We start from the raw sequence: 21,590 nt of genomic DNA, 5'->3' as shown, positions 1-21,590 counted from the left end.
TTCCTGGGGGAGCTGAATATATGCTGACACCAGTGGGCAGAAAAAATTCTTGCTAAGTCCCTTCAGGGGAAATCATTCAAATCCTTTTACTCTGTACACTGAGAAAGTTGGGTTCAGTCAGTAGAGTGCCAGTCACATTTTGAATGGGCAGTTTGTCATTGCATGGGTCTGTCTCACATATTAGAGCACATTTAGCGTAACCTGCCCTACCACTAACTGCCTACAGTACCCTCAGCTTTGCAACAACTCACTGTCACACTTCTGAGTACTCCCTGGGAGTTGTTATGCTCCCCAATGCCAGCTGAGACCCCCTGGCTGAGGTCCTGAGATCCTAAAATTCCTCAGTGGCTCCCTGGAGCCCTCTCCAAAGTGTGGGGGCCCCAGAAGCAGGCATGCCTTCCTGGAAACAACCTCTGATGGTCTGAGATCGGCGATGATTGAGGGCTTGAGCTGGAAGTCCCTTGCCCAGGTGCAGGCTTCCAGGACTGGTCTGGCCACCCACCTTCCCTCCCCACTTGCTGGAGGCAAATGCCAGCCTGGCTCTGAAATCCTCACCTGGCATGTCCTGTCCAAGGAACCTTATGGTTGGGAAGAACCACAAATGAAATGTCCTGACCTCCATGTGATACTGTGAATTGAAAGAGGCAATTAAGTCTTGTGTCCCTTCTGCACATGGTCTTAAAGGCTGGCTGGCACCCCCATCCCCCATCCTTTTTTTTTTTTTAAAGATTTTATTTATCTATTCATGAGAGGCACACACACACAGAGAAGCATAGACGTAGGCAGAGGGAGAAGCAGGCTCCATGCAGGAAGCCCAATGCGGGACTCGATCCCTGGACTCCAGAATCACGCCCTGAGCTGAAGGCAGATGCTCAACTACTGAGGCACCCAGGTGCCTCTGCACAGGGTCTTAAAGGTGGGCTGGCTCCTTTGATGAGGAGTTGAAAGTGAAGTTAGAAAAAATATCATTGATATTTATTTAGACAGCAGGACATTATTTGGAGGGTAAGTTAAACAGATTATTTAATAGCTATAAAAGTTGCTAATTGGGGCTAGCTTCTGCTTTCAGAACTCTTTGTAAACTCATTGTAGCTGTAAGGTGAATATTTTAGATAGAAGAATAGCCTGGTGTTTGGTAGCCCTGGCTGGGAAGTCCGGCTTGGGTTTCAATGACAGTCTGTCATTTATTAACAGCATGATATCATGTGAATTACTAAATCCCCTAAAGACTCAGTTTCTCCTCTAAAAACAGGGAAAAAGAAACCTATCTTGCAGAAAGTTGCCACGATGAAACTGTGTCTGAAAACAACCTATACAATGCCAGGCATGTGGTAGGTTTGCAATTTAATAATCTTTCCATGATTAGGAAGGAGAATAGTTCATGAAAAGGCAAAAATCTTAAGCCCAGAGAATGGGTTTAAATTAGAGCAAGATGGGCTGAAGTTAGTTCCAGGGAAAAAAATCTTGAATGTATATATTGTTTTACCCCTGGACAAAGAATAGGAGAATATCTGGAATTCTTGGAAATCTTCAAGAACACATGACCTTTTCCAGCAGAATTTGTTCTGCTATCACTTAACCCCACAGAGCGGGAGTTAGTGATTTTCAAACCTCCGACTGTGCAGATGGCTGCATCCTCACCTACCACTGCACATTTGATGGGTGCAGGTATGTGCCAGGCGGGTGGGCTTGGGTCTGGCTGGCCTCTCACTGAGTATGGCTTCACCCCCTCACCCCCCACCCCCGGTCAAGGATGCATTTGCGCAATTTTGCCTGAGTGGATGTGTACAGATCTGACTTTTTATTTTTTTATTTTTTACTTTTTTAACATTTCTTTTTTTAAAAGATTTTATTTATTATTTATGAGAGACAGAGAGAGAGAGAGAGGCAGAGACACAAGCAGAAGGAGAAGCAGGCTCCATGCAGGGAGCCCGATGTGGGACTCAATCCCGGGTCTCCAGGATCAGGCCCTGGGCATGAAAGCAGGAGTCAAACCGCTGAGCCACCCAGGGATCCCCAGATCTGACTTTTTAAAAGAACCAGTGCAGAGATCCATCTTCCTAAGACAGCCACACTTAAAAGAAGGAATTAGCATATGCTCAAGTTTGGTGGGAGATGCTGGATTCAGAGGTGTGCACACCTAGAGAGAACCCAGCAGCAAAAATGGGCATCCAAGATAGGAACATTTGGAACATGACACATTAGCAAGGAGTGGAAGCTGAGTGGGGCCCATAGGATTAACCTCAGTATGTCGTGAGGAATCATAGGACTGAGCCACTGGGCAGAGCAAAGCATTGGTGACCTACGTGATGACTGTTCTGACTTGAATGACCTGGACAGGCTGTGAGAGCTCAGTGTGGCTTTCTTACAAATGCTCAGTATTGAATTATTGAATTTAATTATGTGATTTTGGAGTTGAGAGACAATGACCTACCTTGAGGAACAGCTGAAGGACAATGACGTACCCTGAGGCCTTGGCATGGATTTTAGCCTGCCCACCTGGGGCTTATGCTGATATCTGGGATTGGTGGTGGCGGTGGCAGGGAACAGCAGCTTCAACCAATTCTGGGGCCGGCGTTGCTGTTAGGGGTAGGGTTTATTGCATTCCATTGTTAAGGGACATTGTTCAGACCCTGGCATTCTGCTTTTGACTAGTATATTTGTGATGGAAGGATGGGTGGATGGAAAGACAGGTAGATGGGGGAAAAGTGGTTAGGAGGAAGGAAGAAGAAAGGAAGAAATGGATGGGAAAACCTGAAGTATAACATTGAATCCGAAGTGTTCTGTGCAGTTCTGGGTTTCACACACTCAAGAATGGAACTTCAGAGACAGAGAAAACCCAGAAAATGACATGGAGCAAGGAGGATTCATAAAAGAACATGAATAAAATAAAGAATTTTTCATTTCACTCAATATGAGCTGGGATGTGCTCAGAGCTAACATCAAAAGACATGCATAAAGCCCACCTTGGCAGTCACAAAGCTCTTGGATTTTAGTTTAATAATCAAAGTACTTCAAAAAGTAGTTTTAACCCAAATTAAAAGGAACATTTCTTTTCATTCTATTAAATTATTATACGGAACATGAGGTGGTTATGGATTGGAATTATTACTGGGACTAATGGATGGGATTTAGATGGAGGCAGGTTAGGGAGGACATTTATTGTTAAAAGACTGTCCAGCAGTGAGGCAGACTTCCTTGCGACATCTTGAGCTCCTCATCCTTGAAAATAAACCGTCAGGCAAGTGGTGAAAGTGGCTCCTGCACTGAGTCAACAGGTGTACCAAAGACCTCTCAATTCTCTTTTGAAATTCTGAGGTCTTATGTTTCTAAAATCGAGAAGAATTTGATGATAATTCTTATGTGGCAGATGCCATTGTAAGTTTTTATGCAGGCTAAAATATAGTGGAATACAGATGTATGGAGTAACGATGGGGAAGAAGAGAAGGAAGAAGACAGGGATGAAAGGATGCCAGCTCACAAGGGCTAAGCCTTGTGCAAAAATTTGCATTGTGTCACTGAGTCCTTGCAATTGCCCCACGAGGTGAAGTGCTAGTGAAGCGCTTTCCTCACTCTTAGATGAGGAAACTGATACTTGGAGAGGTTAGGTACTTGTCTGAGGTGGCACAGTTAATTAGCAGCACAGATGGATTCTTGCCTAGTCTTTCTGAAGCCTGACCCCAAGCTCCTCTTTCCGTCATGCCCTACACCTCCTCAAAGTGCCTGTCTGGAATTTCCCCGGGTGTTGTTGTCTAGCATGGGTCTGGCCTGATGGCCTTGGGTCTGAAGTGGCCCGACCAGCCTTACTTTGTGCCGTTAGCAGAAGGAATGCTTACCTTGCGGCAGGTATTGCGGTTAGTGAATTTATGTGGAAGTAAAAATGCCCTGGAGATTTTCCCGCTTGCTCGGCTGCAACACAGTACAACTCTCTCCCAATTGTCCCGTCAACAAATATATCACCCCCCACCCAAATTGTAATTGAATAACATTCTATCACTTACGGTCTTTCAGTACAGTGTTGTAACTTGGAAATCAGGAAGTAAGATTCTCAATCCAGGTCAGATTTTATTCTTTCCGAGACTCAGTTACTTTAAAGGAAATTTTAAAAGGAAAGGAAAGAAGGAAAAACTACTTCATCTCTAGAGTCTTTCAAATAATATATATATATATATATATATTATGATTTATAATCATTATATCAAATATATGTGCATATATGTGTACATATCTGTATATATACATATGTGTATGTGTTTGTACTAATATTTAAATCAACATCTGCTTATCTGTACTTATATCAGCCAAAGTGATATAATTACCCAATAATCCAAAACAGGAAAATGGTTTAAAATAAATTGTTTCGCTTTGGAGTGCATTAGTTAGTGATCCTGTTGCAGAATTACTTAAAATAATAATAAAAAAGTTCTATTTCCTAACAGTACCCTGATTGGTTGGAGTAAGTATATAGCCCAGGAGGACTAAAAGTAATTCACTTGGCTTGAAACAAAACCATTTGTGGAGTGATGGCCAACACCCAAGAGCTGGCCACAGTCACGTGGGCTCTTGAGTGTCAGACAGGTCTGGGTCTGGGTCATGACCCTCCAGTTCCCTGGGTAGGGTAATCTTAGGCAGGTTATTCAACTTGTCCGAGCCTCAGTTTCCCCACTGGAAAGTGGGGAGAAGAGTACCTATCTTGTAAAATTGTCAAGGGTGAGACTGGGGCATATTTTGGGCCTGGCACACGTTGATGCTCCACAAATGGCAGCTGTTATGATCATGCGTGTCCTTACGCTCATCCATACCCTGCCCTCAAGGGCACAGTCACTGTTTCTTCTCTTGGGTTGGCATGCTGCACCAGAGTACCGAGAGGCATTTGCCAACCTTTTGGGTGAGAAGCAAGATTATCTCGACTGTAGAAACAGAGGTCTGAAATGCAGCCTCTGGAAAAGCCATTCCCATTTGCTTTTAACCATGGCACTGAGGGATCAGGAGGTTCCCCCTGCCTCTAAGAATCGGTCCCTGGTCACCAGTGCACCCTCCTCCTGCTGTGGCAGGCACTGTTCTGGGAGTGCCCCACAGGCCAGCACTCCAGCCAGGAGGGGGTTAAAACCAACATTTGCAGATAAAGAGGTAAACATATTTACATTCCTCTCTTCACACTTTATGCATATGTCATGCAGTGGTGAATAGTTTTAGAGGTCTGTTTGTACTATCTCTCCAGAATTTTTACAGTCTGGAGGACACAAAATCTCTATAAAGTGACTTATTGAAATAGAAGCAGATTGGTAAAACCGTTTCCCTCTTATGAACTGTGAAGAATGATCCTCTAAATGAAATCAGGAAGGAACTGGACAGAATCTTGTTTAATGGTCTGACAAAATGAATCACAACGATTCCAGACATCCATCACTGCTAAAAGGGAACCACAAATGATCTGTGAACCACTATATATTGATTACCCATGTAGTACAAGTGTCGGATTTAATGTTCACACACCATAGAGAGGCGGCAGGGACAGATGGTGCCTTAACTCTTCTTTGATAGATTTTAATGGTGAAATATTGATTTCTATCTGGCCAAGGCCTGCTGTTAGGGGCCAAAGTCATTTGTTGGGTATTGCCGGACACCCAGTCGGCCCGGCGTAATCAATCATTTTTGGCAAGGCAGGTGAAAATCCAGAGAGAAGCACCTTGGAACCCAAACTGGAGCGTGATGTGTCTGAGTCCAGCCACCTAGAGAAAGAGAGAGAGAGAGAGAGAGAGAGAGAGAGAGAGAGAGGACTCTTGGAGATTGTGCTTGTAAAGAATTATTAATGATAAGACATGTTTACTGAGGAGAGCCGCAGCGAATCAGAGCTGACATGAAATAGTCTGGGAGCCTCGTGGAGAAAATGAGCCTCTTGCTAAGAGGGACTATATTTTATTTAAACATCCTTCTAAGGCTGAGAACTCAGGTAATCTGTTGTGTTACAAGCCACTGGCTGTTCTTGCCATCCAGAGAGATAACACTGAGGCGCTAATAGGAACACATCAATCACAATCAGGCTGCAATTCCAGTGGTGTCTCGTCCTCCCAGCTCCTCTTTAAGCTCCTTTAATAATGGTGATAACATAGTTCGGGGGCTGCTGAGAGGGGCTCTCCCCTCTGAGGGTCATATTCATAAAGCGAATAGCTTGCCAAGTCAGCACCCAGGGAAACAGATCTCTGCTGGACTTCCATGCAGGGAGAGAGGGAGGAGCATGGGCGAATGGGGCGGGTTGGAATCCAACAGGAGACTTTTCTGTCATCTGTTGGTCCTCGAGGCTCTGTGATGTCACTCCTATCTCCTAAGAAAGGTGTGTGTGTGTGTGTGTGTGCATGCTATGTGTAATTATCAAATACCAAGACTCATTTTCTTGGGTAGCTTATAAAATGGTCTTGAAGGCGATTCCCAGTTGGAGCTCTCCACATATTTTGAGCGTAACAACCTCATAGGAATAGGTATATGGCCTCCCAAGGAGATTTTGGGAAGGGGATGTGTGAGGCAGGGTGAGAGGGGGGATCCTCTTGACTTCTGCTGCCCTTTGTCAGTCTCTAGCTTCTCACCTCCAAGATCCAACCTCTGTTTGCTGATCTGACTTCCCCATAGGCTATGAGCTACCTGAGGGTGGCATTTGTGTCTAATTAATTGTTATATCCTCACTACTAACACCTGATCTTGGGACTCACAACATACTCAACTTGTGAATATGGCAGGTGCTTGTACCAAAGGAAGTCACACTGTTTTGCACCTTTGGAGGATCCACATAAATGTGTGTTGTGTGTGTCAATATACACATTCACGAAAGCATTACTGACCTTTTAAAGACATGTAACATTATTTGTGTGACTTGACTTCTTTTTACGAGACAGCATGGCTGAGTGGATGACAGCCTGGATACAAGAGGCAGACTTCCTGCGTTCAAGTCCTGGCCCCACCACTTACTGGAGGATGACTTTGGACAAGTTGCTTGAACTCTTTGTGCCTCAGTTACCTTGTCTATAAAGTGGGGAGAATAATGTACTATGTTATGTTTTAAGGATTCAATGAGTTAGCAGACATGATACATCTATAATGGTACCTGGCATACAGTAAGCATAAATGTTTTTATGTTGTGTGTATATGTATATATATGTGCATGTGTGTATATATATATACACACACACACACATAAATATGTAACTTAAACATATGTAGCCATATACCCATGGCAGGCATTAGATTCAGAATCTTCATATAAACAAATACAAATGTATTTTGGAAATATAGGTTTCTAAATGGTTTCTAAATGGTTGGTGTTAGGGCTCCCCACCAATACCGAAGCCTGAGCTGATAGCAGTTAGGTTTAATTTGGTGGTTGTTAGATGGGATGGCAGGCGTTTTGGTTCCGTTTAAATTCGTATACTCTCGAGCTATTTCATACCGGGGCTTCAATGAGTGTCCTTGCCTCAGGGTGTTTATCTCCTAAAACCTGTCGCAAGGCTGTGCATCTGCAACTGAACGAGTGTATATATCCGAGCACACATACAAAGGCGCTGCAGGGCAGGAAGAGCCCAGCTTCGTGGGGCCGCCCCAGCTGTGCACCCTGCCCCCAGATGTGAGAGTGCAGGCAGCAGATTCCGCTTAGATTATCTTGCTTACCTAATGATTTTTGCTTCGCTGCCTTGCTCGATTGTGTTCACCAGGACGGCAGGCTATTAAAATGTCAAGGCACATTGAATTGTTGTTATCCAGGAGAGAGACCTTTCCAATCAACCTGTGTTCTGGGGGTTGCATAAACTCCAAGAAGGCGATTGGAGAAAGGCTTTATGGCTTTTTTACATAGATGGGGGTGAGCGGGGAGGTTGGGAGAGGGCAGTGGGAGGGGGAGGAGAGGTGGGACAGGGCCGGGGGTTTATGGCAGCTGGAGTGTGCTAATTAAAATGCCATCTCCTCAAACAGGTATTGGTGGCTTCTCGCCTTTGCATTCATGGGGGACTGCAAGAGGGCCTGGCCGCGGGGTGCTGCGGCTTCTCGGGTGGGGGTGGGGGTGTGGGGCGCTGAGAGGCGGCCTGCCGGGAGCCGCGGGGGGGGGGGGCGGGGTGCGGGGTGCGCCGGGCGGTACCGTCGGGCAGCAGTGGCCAGGAGTCCCATCCCGGCCGGGCAGGAAGCTGCGGGGGAAAGGCAGGGCCTTCCGCGGCGGGCAGTGGGCCCCGCTGTCTGCGCCCGGGGCGCCGGCGGCCGTTTCGGGGGCGACACTGCGCGGCCCCGCCTGCGCCAGCCCGACGCCGCGGGCGGGCCGCTGCTCACGCCGCCAGGTCTCATCCGCCCGGGGACTCACCGTCCCTCGGGGGCGGGCGGGGGCAAAGGAGCCGCCCTAGAGCGGCCGCTGGGCCTCCCGGCTGGCCCCTCCCCTTCGTTCACCCCGGCTCGCCGAATCTAGCGTCCCGCGGCCGCGGCTCTCACTTGTTTCAGAGGCCGCTTTGTCTCCGCGGGTGTGGGGCTCCGCGCGGCCCCGGCGGCGTCCCGCCCCCCCCCCCCGCCCCTCGCCTCGCGGCGCCCCCTCCGCCGCCCCGGGGCCGCCGGGCGCCCGCGCCTTTGTCAGGCTCGCCGGCCGGGGCTGGCGCTGCGCGCACGCGCACGCACACACGCGCACACGCACTCGCGCGCACGCACGCCCCCCCCCCCCGGCGCATGCGCGCGCCCGCCGCGGCCGCCCGAAGCCCCGCCCCACCCGGCGGCGGCGCCCCGCAGTGCCCCGGTCCGCGCGCCTCCTGGCCGCCGCCCCGCAGACCTCCCCGCGCGGGGCTCGGGCCCCGGGCGCCGCCCGTTGTTGGCTTAGAGCCCAAGTCGCGTTTCCCGCTGCCCCTTCTCCCGGCTTCTCTCTTCCGTGCTGGCCGCCTGCGGTGTCTCTGTAAGGCTGCGCCTGGCTCCCCCCGGGCTTCCCCTTGCCCCAGGGAGGATGGCGGCGCCTCCGGGAGGGCCGTGGCCGCCGGGCCGGCCGGGCGCCTCGGGCCGCGGCTTCTACCCCGCGGCGGCTTCCCCCTTCCCCGCCGGCGCGCACCTCCCGCCTCCGGGAGCCTTTCCTGCTGCTGCTGCTGCTGCTGCTGCGCCGTCGCCGCGCGCTCCTTCCAGGGCCCGTTCCTCCCTCCCGGCTTCATCACGCTTTATTGAAAACGCATCTTTACTTGCCTCTCCTGCCTGCGAAATGGGCAGTGCACTCCATGCTCCCTTAAGCCATCTACTCCTAATCATTGTTAAGCTGCTCCCCCTGTGGCCCTGTGAAAGATTCTCTCTGGGTCAGAGGCCCTGCTGCCCTCCTTTTTGTGACCTGGAACGTACGGAGGCTCCACACACTCCGGGGAGACAGGAGAGAACGAGTGGGGCCGCCTCCCACCCTTTTGGGGAACCTCACGGATATTCTCTGTTTGCTGTTTCGTTATGCAAAACGCAATCTCATTTTGACAAGCTCGCTAGAAGCTTTAAGTTCCTGTAGATCCGTTAACTCCTTGGGCTTCTGAAGGGAAGCCGACCCTGCGAGTTGGCTTTGGTCCAGGTCTGGCACTTCATCCTCTTGAGGCTCAGCGAGCACAATGCCAAAGGCCAAACGGCTCAGTGATGGAGCCCAGCCCAGACTTGACCCTGGGGCTCGGTCCGCCAGCCCAGCTCTGCACCCCAGCTCTGTAGATGGCCTGTGTCCCCATCTCCTACACCTGCCACATGGTTCTCAACCAAAATCTCAGGAAAAGGGTAAAAGAGGGAAGAGGTGGATGCCCAGCTTCTATTTAATTCTCTTCCAGATTCTTCCTGGGCCCTGCCTGGCACAAGAGGTATTGCTTAAGAAGGAGGCTCATTGAATGGATGTTCAGGTATGATTTTCTCTCTCAGCTTCCCCTTGGCCCTTACTCCTGCTTCTAATGATCTTTCTGGTGTATGGCAAGTTCAGCTCTGCCTTCATTGGATTTTCACCAGGAACTTGAGGCTCAGTGCTGTGCCCATCACCTGAGTCCATTCATTTCTATGATCGGATTGGCTTAATTAACATAACTAGGTGGCCCAGTGTACCTGGGCTGAGAGGGACAGACAGCTCCCCAGATGCTTTCTGGACACTGTGCCAGTGGCAGCTTGACTCCTTGCCAAGGGTCTTAACCTCACCCACTTGTGGCACTTGAGCCGCAACAGTGTTGTTGAAGGCGAGACTTGCGGTCGCCAGGTTACTGCCTTGAACCGGTAGCCTGCTGCAGGGAGAAAACATTGGACGTTGGAGGGCTGAGTCACCAGCAGTAAAGGACAGCTCTAGCTCTCCTGTAGGGCTTTGCAGCCACCATGCGCTCCATTATGTATCACCTGGGGCTTATTGGGTTTCATCTTCCTGGGTTCCAAGTTCCCAATCTGTATGGGAGTAATAAAAATCACCTCACAACATTGACAACAGGATTCAGTGGTCTGACAGTCTGTAAAGTGACTTCTTAATGTCTTGCAGAGTGCATCTACCCCTCGTTTCTCCCTCTGGTATATACACACACACAACACAACACAGTTGCCAGTTTCATCCCAGCTGGGCCCCTCTTCATTCTTTTACTTCCATCTCATCCTTTTCTGTTGTTCCTTTAGTTTCCTCCCTCCTCTCATCTCTTCTTCCTTCTTCCTCCCCCTTTCTAATGTCCCTGCTTCATTTAGCTGCTTGTCCTTATCCTTCTTATGCAGTGTTCTCATTTGGGCTCTGCCCAGTGACAGTGAGTCATAGGGTCTGAGACCAGTTTCTTACCTCTTTGGGCAAGTGCCTCCCCTTTTTCAGCAGCATCTTTCCTATCAGGGTCAACTATGCGTGTGCCCTCATCAGAACCCCCAACCCCTTGGGTCAGGATTGTGGCTTAGTGAGCTAGAATATAGAGAAGATTTGAAGAGGATTGGTGGAGGAAGGAAGGGAGAGAGAGAACTTCTCTCAGGAACGAAGGAAGGAAGGGCAGGTTCTTTTTTACGATCCAAAATGATCAGTCTTTTTTTTTTTTTTTTTTGAAGTTTATTTATTCATGAGAGACTCAGGGGGGTGGGTGGGCAGAGACATAGGCAGAGGGAGAAGCAGGCTCCCTGTGAGGAGCCTGATGTGGGACTCAATCCCAGGACCCTGGGATCACGACCAAAGGCAGACCACTGAGCCACCCAGACACCCCAAGATGGTCAGTCTTATGAACACTTATGCACATAGCTATCACTAGCTCCTACCTACCTTTATACAAGTTCAAAAGAAGTGCTTCCTTCCTCCAGCCAGGGGACTGGCCTGCTGAATGGAGTGTGGGCTAGGTTTCCAGACCTTGCTTGGCTCTAGTGCAGGGCCCACTGTACAGCACGTGAGTTCTGCTGCAGAAGGAGTCGAGGGTACAGTGTAGGCTGCCTGGGCACTGGTCTGACATTGCCAGTTGAAGTGGCTCAGGCTTCTCTTGTTGAATAAGTCTCTACCATTCGCCTGCTCCGTGATCACGTCACTCTTTCCCGCAGAGATGCAGTGGGGCATGGGTAGCTCCTTCCCAGGGTGACAAAGCTGTGTCAATCCCTGTAGACATGGAGTCACTTGACAGTGGCTGCCACCTTCATGGCAGGGAAGGAAGTAGTACCCTGAAGTTGGCCCTCATTGGGTGACCTTCCTTTAATATGACTATAGAGAATGGCACTCATATGTATAGCTTCTTTTATTAAGTGCCTAGTTAATGTTAGTCAATCCTAGTTAAAACTAGTGCAGTGTTTTTTTGCTCCCCACAAAGCTCCATGAAATAGGTAGAAATCTCCCCATTTCACAGGCATGGAAATGAAGGCTCAGAGAAGAAAGAGTTGGAGGAGGTACTTTCCAGCACTCTGATCTCGTCTCCCTAGGGATGGGACTCGCACTCTGGGGTCTCTCAGCTGAGGGTTCTCTTTAGTATCTGCCAGATGTCTTGGAAAGGCCTAGCAGTAAGGTGGGAAGGGGCATCTCTGAGTTGGACGGCAGATGCGGTTCAAGGAACTGGCTGGGTTACAACTTTGTTTGGCTAGAGCTCGGCCCACATCAAAACCACATGGACACTCTTCTACTGGAAAAGCATCTCTTTTCTTCTTGCCAAAGAACAAAAAAAAAGAGATTAAAACTTTGAGCTCCCTGGAGGCAGCACACATTTGGAGGCACTTCTGCTAATATAGCTTGCAGGAATATGAAACACTTTTGTCACTTTTTAAAAGCAGAGGAAGCAGAAAAAGGTCATATTTTCATGCCTTCAGGTTTCCAATAATAAAGTGAGATGGTTTTTTCTTAATGTCTTCCCCTTCAATAAGTCTCAGTGCTCTCAAGTTACTAATTTTTCCCTGATTTCCTGAAATTTCAAGTTTCTCCTGTGCAGAGTTGGGGTTTGCTGCAACCTCAGACAGAGTCACTATCAAGTGAGTTTTGGGATAACTTAAAAAAAAAATCCGTTAGGAATGACCGCATTGTAGGAACTGGGGGATGGGGGGGGGGCGGAGAGCATACTCCACACATGTTTGTGGGAAACACCATGGATACCTGAGTTCAGAAGGCTGCCCTGACCCTTGGGCAGCAGTTCCTCAGTCTTTCTGAGCCTTACTGCTGGAAGTGCCTCACAGGGATGGCTAGAAGAATGAATGAAATGATGTGTGAAGGTGTGGGACAAGAGCTGGCCCTTATTGGTCTCTCCCCAGACGCTTACCACTTTCCCCCCAGTCCTTCTAGCTGTGTCATTTGCCAGCTTCTGTGCAAAGTTGGGTGACTTAACCCCAGGGAGCTGTTGTGGGTTCTATGCTGGAATTATTCAGTTTTCATTTTGATTGATTTTTCCCCTACTCCCTACTACAAGTGGGCTTCTATCCAGGATAAATTGGCTTTGTATCTCTCCCACCAACATGGGTAGGTTGGGTGTACATTGGATTTAAACTCGCAACTCGCAGAGAATGGAGGCTCTGCTCCACTTTTTCTGTGTCCCATGCCATATGACCACTTGACACACTTGTCTTTGAACCACATAGGACCAATGTAAACATGTGATAGAGGCAGTTTTGCTTCATGGTTATGAGCAGGGAAAGAGGCCTCTGACACTAAGTACGTGCCTGTTGATAAATCAGTCACTCAGCCCCTCTGAGCTTCTGACGTCCCATTGGGACGATAGAGAGCATCTCTCAGGGTTAGTGTGGAGATTACATGAAAACACAGATGTAAAGAGTGAGCTCTATGCCTATATAGAGTAATGGCCTAATATACCATAGCTATTACTATTAGTGGTTGGTATTTTTATTCTTAATGTGTGAAAGCTATCGATCTACCTATCTATCTACTTATCTACCTATTTGTCACCTATCTGTCATGTCAAATATTCCTGGTGATTTTCATTATAATCTCTCAGGAAACCATTCTTCACGAAATAATGGCTCCAAGGCTGAATTAAAATAGTACTGCAGCCACTTCAAGGGGCATTATCCCCCACGCAAGTTATGGACTAAGCGCATTTCATTTGCTCACTCCACCCTTAAGAGAAATTGCTGAATGCCACCCAATTTTAGGATTTTTACCTGCACTTTGTAAAGCAAACAACAGAATGAAATGTATTAATAAAAGCACACAGCTACTTAGCCTTAAAAAGTTAGTTTATACGTGTAGTAATGATGATTTCTGTTATTAAAAACCTAGTAGCTATTATTCCTTCTAGAAATTCTATTAATTGTCGTATACTATTAATTGTCCAAGAATACTTTGAAGAGGTTCTTCTCTGTTCATTCCATAAATATTTGCTGAGTCACAGGATATGGAGAGGAGCAAGATATGGCTCGTTCCTGCCCCCAAAAATTCTGTGTCTGGTGGGGAGACCAGCCTGGATCAGTAGACAGAGAGAGGCAGAGAGAAGGGCTTTTCATCAGGCTTGAGGAGTGCTAGAGGGAGAAAAAGGATGTCAGGGGAGGCTCTGGAGCAACAGAGATAACTAACTGACTGAGGAATTTCACCGAGGAGGGAGACGTGCTTCCCATATGGGGGGAGAATAAGCAGGATGATGGGAGTATAGAAGGGAGTGGAGGCAGAGAGACAGGCTGAGCTCCAAGATGATCACTGATCACCCATCACAGAGACCAGAGTCAAGCCAGGAAATATGGATAGGATCCCAAGAGCTGCAAGAGGGGGAGTAACGGGACCAGTTTATTTAGTGTGTTAGAGTACTGGGAATATGAAGGTACGCTGGGAGTAGAAGAGGCATTGTGCTGAAGCAGGGAGGTCAGAGGATTGCTTCTCCAGCATCTGCACCACCTGGGAACTTGTGACAAATACAGATTCTTTATCTCTAGACCAACTGAGTCAGGGTCCACATTTTAACACGGTTCCAGGGCTATTGGTATTCACACTGCGTTGAAAGACTTGAAAATCTGGGGACTGAGATAGCATGGGCTAGCAGGATTGGTGATAGAAGGGGAAGAATTTTCGTCTTGAGTCTCTGGTTCCGCAGAAAAGTGGAATGACTTAGCAGAGAGTAATTGAAGAATTTTTTTGGCAAGTATCTCTAGAAGCTGCCGTGTAAATGTGCATTTTGTGCCATCAGATATGTAAATGAGTTAGCTGCCCAGAGTTTATTAAGAAGTCCTGAAATGTGCTAAAAGAGAATGTGAAAGATGAATTACTTACACAGGGCTGTGTTCAGAGAGGGTGCTAGATAAATACCATTCAAGTAGGTAATTTAAAGTGAGGGGTCTTCCTTAGCTTGTTCTAATAGCCTTATGGCGTGTAATGTGCTTGGGAGTGGGCAGCAGCGGCCATGGATGAATGAATGGTATTGGAGCAGTGTGTGGCTGGAAAGACTTGGGTGAGGATGTGACCTCTCTTTTAGAGAAACTCCATTCAGACGTTTGTGTGCAGAATATGACCTCAGGCATTGGGACTACAGAGATGAACCAGACAGAAGTATAAATGTGTGTCACAGACTGAAGGTGTTTGAATGACCTTGTGTGTGGCTGTGGTATGTTCAGCAAGGACGGAATGCTCAGCATCTTGCCAATCTTTGGCATATAGTAGCATCCTTAAACACATGGGTTCTGAGCCAGAGACACCCAGATGCCAAACTCTTCCCTACCTTGGGCAAGTGCCACAACTTCTTTATGCCTCCGCTTCCACACTGCAAAGGGAGAAAGGTAATACTTCTCAGGGTGGCTATCAGGAGATGAACATATGTGTGTGAAATGCTCAAAAAGAGTAGCAATCATCATCATCATCATCACCATATTATCCTTAACTTTGTTTTAATTCTTTTGAGAGATACAGAAGAAATACAAAACACATTCTCCACTCTCAAGAAATTTCCTAGCTTGGGGTGCCTGGCTGGCTCAGAGGAGCATGAGGTGACTCTTGATCTCAGGACTGTGGGTTTGAGCCCCATGTGGGGAGTAGAGGTCACTTAAGTAAATAAATAAAACTTTAAAAAAATTTCCTAATTAGTTGGAGAAAGAGTACATACCCACAGGAGAGGGATGGCCAACAACAGAAGCTAAATATGGTTTCAGACCCTTCCATGGGATGAGGCCATCAGTTTTGAGGGGCTCTGCAGAAGGTGCCCTCTGTGGGCTAGGATACCCAAGAAAGCCTTCTCAGGAGAGATGCTATTGAAACAGGAATGTGAGTGTCAGGGCAGAAGGGCCCACTGGAAGGACAAGAGCAGTGGATCCCTATGGATTTGGAGAGAGAAGGATTAACAACAGTCTTTGGCCCAAGGCTCTCATGCTGCACAAAGGAAGCAGGTCAGAGGGTGGAGGCTGGCAATTCTTGCTTCTGATCACTCAGCAGGAGAACAGTTGTACTGGGTCAGGAACCCAGTCTTTGGCTCCTGAACTAATAGCACATCTGCATAAAACGCCACAGCATACAAGGAGCTCACTAGCTGCTGGTTGGCTGTATTGTGAGGCCAGGTATAATAGGATGCATACAAAAGGGGCTTGGGTTCTGAGTCTGGTCAAGGATGACATCCAACCTCTGTCACAGTCAGCTGAATCCCCTGGCTCTTAAAATGGCTCCTTCTGTCCCCTCCCTCTCTTCCTTGCCTCCTTAAATATGTCCCCAGGGCCTACTTCATGCAAGGTCTCCTGTTCAGTGTTGGAAACAGGACTGAGAGAGACTCACAATCTCTCAAACAGCAGGGGTGGAGAAGGTATTTCACTGAGAATGGGACTCCACATGATTGGCAGTGGCAGCCAGAGCTGTACTGAGAGATCTGAGGCTCCACTGGGAGCCTGTGGGAAAGCATGCGATGATTGATTAGCAATGCCTGTCAAGGATGCAAGAAGAGAAGAGTGGTTGCTCTAGGGTCTATGCCTATTTCCCCAGAAACAAGGTCTGGGTCTTGAAAATGTTTACATTTCTAACTCACTAGTTAGTGCAATGACTCCATTTGGTACTAGAGATAAGAAAAAAAATTCCACAAACTGACCAGCCCAAAACATAAAAAAACATCCAGTTCAACAAACAAATAAACAAACAACCTTTCTTCGCCCTTAAAGAATTCCTGATGTCTCCATAGGCCTGGGCTGTCTAAAGGGTAGCTGTGTTTAAGGTACCCTCTATGCATGCCTTTGAAGGGTTTTCTTCCCTTGAACCCACCAGTTTTCAGCACTGGATTTCATATGTTATTTTTAAAGAGTCCCAAATTTCATAGGGTTTGTATCTAGAAACCCCTTGTATTATACTCCCTATGGCCCCAGCTCTGATCCAGCCCTGCTTTCTGGCCAGAGCCTCTGTTGCTTTCCATTCCCCCTGACAGGGAACTACTCAGTCAGTGTGTCCCTTGAAAAGAAAACACCCGAGTCATGCAGCATTTACAAAGTAGGGTGAATATGACATATGGTCATGCCTGGTCAATGCATATTCAGGCACAGGGGCAGCACTCTTTCTAAGCTGATGGGAGTAGGAAGAGGGCCTGGGTCTACTTTGCTGGCTCTTACAGATGCACCCATGCTCTCCAAGCCCGGTTTCCCTTTGTTACCACAAGCATACATCTGTGAGGCTCCTGGCTGCCTGGATTAAAGCTAAGGCACCTGACCTTTGTAGGGAGCCAGCCTGAGGCCTTATTGATCTGAAGTGTGAACCACATTGGGAAATTGCCCAAAGCAACACAACTGTATGCATTCGCAATGCTCACCCTGTCCTAGGGATTCTCAGGTGTGGAGGCAGCATTAATATAGGAGAGAGGACAAAGACTTTGGACCCAGACAGACCTGAATTCATACGTTCTAAGCAACATGATTTCGGGTGAGTTACTCTCATACTCTGGTAGCCTTAGTTACTTCATTCATAAACTGGGATATGAGTCCTACTTCATTTCTTTGAAAAGTAAGCTGATATCTATGTGACAGTGCTAGAGTTTGCTATGAGTAACAGAGATCCCAAATATCAGTGCTTAAGCAGATAGCAGTTGGAGCTCTTCTCTGTACAGTTCTCAGGGATCTACTTTCTTTTGGTCACTCCCCCACTGTTTGCAAAGTTTGTCCTTATCCTCATGATCCAGTGTGATTGCATCCATATCCATGTTCCAGCAGAAGACTGGAGAAAGGCTGGAGACCATGTTCAGCAGTTGTCTGAAAAACAACTGACAAAGGGCATGAACTATCTATCACGTTCACATACTCCCACTTACATCCCATTGGCCAGAACGAAGTCATATGGCTACATCCAGCTGCAAGGGAGCCTGGGAAATGTGGTCTGTATCCAGGTGTTCCTGTGACCTACCAAACATTGATTATTTGAGGAAAGAAGGGAAGAATAAAGTTTGAGGGCCAACCAAACCCTGCCCCAGTGTATGACACTCTTAGTGCTGTCCTTGGCTAAATGGTAGGTCCTCCCCTCTTTTTGTTCATTGCATGCATGTGCTGAGAACGGCATGAGTGTGGGTTTTCATTTCAGTCTGGTTGCCACAGGCACATGCCACTCCTGGTACTGTTTTCTAAATTTACCATGTGAAGAATTTGTTGCTGGAGAAATTCTTTTTACTGCCTCCTTGCAAGGGAGCTGGTGAAGATTTGATGGGTAGATTTCTTGCTTATAAGTTGCCTGGGTTAGTTCATGTTTCCTAGAAAGTCATAAACCTTTCAGTGATTTACACAGCCACATTTTCATGCCAGGGGAATGGTGTGAAGGGAAGAGAGCCTTGGTATACTGCAGAGATGGATGATCCTCTCAGCCTGTCATTCTTTCAAGAAGAAAGACATATATGTACCTTCGACCCCTTCTACTTTTGTGTTCTGGGATCTAAAGTCATGTGGTAATGACTCATCTTTACCAGCATTTACCCAGGATCCAGGTACCCACTGTGGGAAAAAACATTGCCTTTGACCTCATGGAGTTTTCAGTTGTTGGGAAGACATATTAGACACATGATCACCCAAATCATGCTTTAACTACAATAATATCTAGATTTAATCACTCTTAGTAACTAAAGAGCCATTTTCAATACGTGCTTGCTTCTCACCTGCCACATCTGAGTAGGGACCAGGTACTGAAATTTCTTTCTTGAAAATGGCTCTTGTATGATTTGTCCGCTTTCACCTCTCACTATTGCTGGCCTGGCCCTAACCTCTTTTGACTGCTAGGTTCATGTGGAATTTGAGTGTATGGGGTTTGGAGGGAGGCTCCCTGCCTTCCTACTTACTGGTTTGGTGTGACCTTGGGTTTCTTTGACCTCTGGGTCTCCATTTCTTCTTCTTTAAAGTGGGATGATAACAAATAGACTGTATTTGTTGGCTAGGGAACAAAATACCATGAAGCAGATGGCTTAAACAACAGAAGTGTATCATGTCTCAGTTCTAGAGGCCAGAAGTCTGAGATCATGGTTCCAGTGGGGTTGGTTCCATCCGAGGACCATGAGAAAGAATCTGGTTCTGGGAGTTTAGACTTCAACATAATGACTTTTTGATGGATACAGTTCAATCCTTAACATTTGTTGTATACCACTGGGTTCAAATGTGTTATATACATAAAGCACTTAGAATAGGGCCTGACACAAAGAAGGCCTCAGGATTAGGAACTATTATTTTTAATTATGACGTCTTTCTAGCTGGTCCTCCAGCTCCAGTCCGTGCTCTCCAGTGTAGCTGAAATGGTAGATCAGTCAACATGGATTGGTCTCATTATGTCCCTGCTCAGACCCTAGTCCTTACCATGCCATTCAAGCTTCTAAATCATGTGGCACAAAGTAACCCAACTCTTCTCCATCTTCTCACATTACGTTATTTATAGTTTTATCATCTAATTTATAATCTGCTCTGCATGGTGATTGGCGGAGGATGCTAGCAGCCTCCTAGGTGAGCTCTGTAGGGCCAGGACCATGATTACTTAATCTGCTCTCCACAGTAGATCAAATCACATTCATTTTTGTAGCTCTTGTGTCCACAACAGTGCCAGGCTTCCCCCAGATTTTGTGCGGTGTTGACCAGTGCTCCGTGTTGTGTGTTTGTGTTTCTGTGTGTGTGTTTGTGAGAATGAGAAAGAGAGAGAGAGAGAGCAAGCATGTCTTTCTGCCTAGACATTCTCCTGGGAAGGGCAGCAACATGTGGTAGAGAAAGTCCAGCTTTGTCTGCTGCCTTAGTCAGCTCGGGTTGCTGTAATAAATTACTACACACTGACAGCTTCAGCAAAAGATACTTATTTCTCACAGCTCTGGAGGCTGGAAAGTCCTAGACCAAGGTGCTGGACAGTTGGGTTCCTGGTGAGAACTCTCTTGCAGATATGGCTGCCTTCTTGCCATGTACTCATATACATCCCTCTTGTGTCTCTTCTTCTAGAGGCACTAATCTCATTCATGAGGATTCCACTCTTGTGACCTAATTACCTCCCAAAGATCCCACCTCCAAACAGCATCACCTTGGGGATTAGGGTTTTAACACGTGAACTGTGGGGTGGGAGAAACATAGACATTCAATGCATGTCTGAATGCATTGGAAGATATGGAAAAGAGCTCTTCCATATCCAGCTCTTGGCACCTGGCCTACTATTGCTTATCCAAAGATGTGTTTCCTTTATCGGTGAGTCAGAAACTTTTGCATAAGTTCTGTCCAACTATAAAGGGGAAGACAGTGTGCTCTGAGACCTGAAGGTCTATATCCATGAGATTGATGGGCTGGGCAGACATGAGAATATGAATGATTGAAATACAGAGATGCACATGCCACTTTCACGCAGGAGACATGCGTGAGTGCAGACTGCATGGGGATAGAGGGACTGAATTGAAGGCAGTGATTAGTTGTGTACAGGATCCTGAGAAGACTGTCTGGAGGAGGTGCCCACTGTGGCTGAAAGAGAATGAATAGTCAGGAGTGGTCTGAGAAGGGAGAAAGTTAAGTATTGGAGCTAGAGCTAGGAGTCTTAGTAGGGACCCATGTTTGGGGATGGGGAGAAGAGTCCAAAAGTCCACACCAAGGAGAATTGATGGTGAAGCTGCCTACATTCACTGTGTCGCCCAAGTGAATTTCCTTTGCCTTCCAGAACTCATCTGCCTTCCCCATGAATCCTGCCGACCCAACCCTTCTTTAGCCCGTACAGAGCCTTGGTGCAAGTTACAAAAACCCTCTCCTTCTGGGCTGACCCAGCCCTGCAGGCACACAGTTTGGCCAGCAGATGGCGCCTCTGTGTGAATTGGAAAAGCCATGGCTGATAGCTTGGTTGGCCCCAAACTGACTGTATTTTAGATTTCTTCATTGCTTTCAGCCGGGCATCTTTGTGCAGAGCAACACGGTCTACACTTCTAACATGGACCCTTTGGACACATCAGATACTTTCTATAACTTTGACGGGTGCCATTCCTTCCACCTGGAGTTCCTGTCTCCTTCTTTGTAAATTCCAACTCACCTCTCCAAACTCAGACCAAGTATCCTGCCCTTGTGACACTTTCTGAGTTTCTGAGGCACAAGGGGTGATCAGCTCTTTGTGTTTCTGCATGCAGCACTGGGCTGGCACTGCTAACCCACCAGCATATCCCAGATGGGTCCTGGCCACCTAGCCACAGGAACATCTGTTGAGTAAGTGGGTGAATTGGGCCGTATTTTTCAATGCATCTTCCCATGTCTTCTCTCTTTATGTTCTCTGCCATCAGAGAGATGAGTTGGTTAAGTACCATTAACTTCGTTGGGTACAAAACAGACCAATGGTCAAAGAGGGTCAGTGGCCAGCTGCAGGTCCCAATCTATCTCTGCAGTGTTAATTTCTGCAGGAACCCTACCTAACCTGACTCATCATGTGCTCCATCAAATCCAATTACTTCCTGCCTCTTGAAGACACTATATTGTCCTATCTGCCTTTACCTATGCCGTACCCTCTTCCTCAATATTCTTCCTGTGGCTCATTTGGTTAGAAACCAGCCCAAGTGTAAGGCGAGCTCAAATACCATCTTCTCCATGGGGATATCTACAATTTCTGGACCCTGAGTATTCAAGGCACTTGTTCAGTATTTGTACTGGGTTTTGCCTGTTGGGCTCATCTTACCTTTTCTGATAGCTGAAAGTGCTCAGTCCCATTTGTTATTCTGTCTTTTGGACTGCCAGGGTGATGTCATCTACATAACAGGATGTAGAAAGGGTTAAGGTAGCTTATT

General features: G+C 47.3%; 2 long non-coding RNA genes across 24 annotated transcripts in view; one reads left to right on the top strand and one right to left on the bottom strand.

The window, feature by feature from the left end:
* Nucleotides 1–8,553, bottom strand: part of LOC102151623 — a 44,512-nt gene extending 35,959 nt beyond the window's left edge. For 7 of the 16 annotated variants that reach the window (XR_005374096.1, XR_005374092.1, XR_005374087.1 and 4 more), the window contains exons 1-5: nt 8,464–8,553; nt 7,660–7,712; nt 6,837–7,017; nt 5,497–5,732; nt 4,002–4,088 (exon numbers count right to left, since the gene is read on the bottom strand). This is a non-coding gene — a long non-coding RNA (uncharacterized LOC102151623). Of the gene's footprint in view, nt 1–555; nt 629–2,562; nt 2,581–3,093; nt 3,330–4,001; nt 4,089–5,496; nt 5,733–6,836; nt 7,018–7,659; nt 7,798–8,122; nt 8,254–8,338 lie in introns of those variants that run through there. The other 9 variants (XR_005374093.1, XR_005374091.1, XR_005374094.1 and 6 more) reach the window with 6 other exon arrangements.
* Nucleotides 8,554–8,749: 196 nt separating this feature from the next.
* Nucleotides 8,750–21,590, top strand: part of LOC102151514 — a 190,194-nt gene continuing 177,353 nt past the window's right edge. For all 8 annotated transcript variants that reach the window (XR_005374106.1, XR_005374104.1, XR_005374102.1 and 5 more), the window contains exons 1-2: nt 8,750–8,911; nt 9,798–9,866. This is a non-coding gene — a long non-coding RNA (uncharacterized LOC102151514). The remainder of the gene's footprint in view (nt 8,912–9,797; nt 9,867–21,590) is intronic.

Source organism: Canis lupus, chromosome 19 (assembly GCF_011100685.1).
Source record: "Canis lupus familiaris isolate Mischka breed German Shepherd chromosome 19, alternate assembly UU_Cfam_GSD_1.0, whole genome shotgun sequence".
Taxonomy (NCBI): domain Eukaryota; kingdom Metazoa; phylum Chordata; class Mammalia; order Carnivora; family Canidae; genus Canis; species Canis lupus.
This window is presented reverse-complemented; position numbering and strand designations above follow the sequence as displayed.